The sequence below is a fragment of the Centropristis striata genome, chromosome 10 (genome assembly GCF_030273125.1).
Source record: "Centropristis striata isolate RG_2023a ecotype Rhode Island chromosome 10, C.striata_1.0, whole genome shotgun sequence".
NCBI classification, from domain to species: Eukaryota; Metazoa; Chordata; class Actinopteri; order Perciformes; family Serranidae; genus Centropristis; species Centropristis striata.
Genome location: NC_081526.1, coordinates 36,716,525 through 36,717,564, shown reverse-complemented (window position 1 = coordinate 36,717,564; position 1,040 = coordinate 36,716,525).

Sequence of the window (1,040 nt, the reverse complement as noted above, 5' to 3'; positions counted from 1 at the left end):
GTATCATTCAGAATATTTTGTAAAACTGTTTGCATCTTCATGAGGTAATAAATTAAATGAATTCTAATCATTATCTGGTTTCTGTGATTTCATCCCTTTTTATATATTCAATCATCATGACATGATTATTTTAATTTCAACATTTTACATGTTAATTCTGCTGGAGATTCAACATTTTTCACATAATGCATTTTTTTCTATTTTAAAAAATATACTTTTGATTGATTGAGAATTTATTTGAACACAAAATAAAAGATGAACTATGTTAATTTACTATATTCAGTTATATAACAACAATAATATTTTTATATATGTATTTATAACACATAGTAATGTAGTATATAAACTTATTATTACCATTATTAATATACATAACTTGTTATTATCTTACACACACGTAAGTACATTTACACCCATGTAGTCACAATGAGACAACATTGAACAAACAAACAACAACACACAAAAAAGAAAAATAGCAATAATACATTTAAATAATAAAACGTCAACAATAACACCTACTGTCATTTCACACATCCGTTTTCATCTCTATATCGTGTGAAGACATGCTCTTTATATTTGATTTTGAAGTGTTTAATGTTTGAACATTGTTTTAATTCTTCACACATCCCATTCCATATTTTTACTCCGCTGAATGAAATGCAAAACCTTTTCCTATTTGTACGTATTTTGATGACTTTAAAGTTATTTAACCCCCTCAATTGATAAATCATGGTTGAATATACATTTTTTTCCTTCAAAATATAGAATAAATTACATTAAAAGTAAAATTAAGAACAAATAAAAGAGGAAAATCCAATATAAGTATGAAATTTGATTCCAAATTTGGATTTTAGGGGAAAAACAAAGAAACAATCATTTTTGAAATTCATATAATCTTTGAATTGTATTTTTTTATTTCTTAGTGGTTAGTTTTTTTGTTTTGTTTTGTTTTACATATTTTATTCTGTTTGGTCTTCAAAATACATAGTCAATCTAAATTTGTATTTTCAAAAATAATAGTGCACTTTAATGTCAGTGTT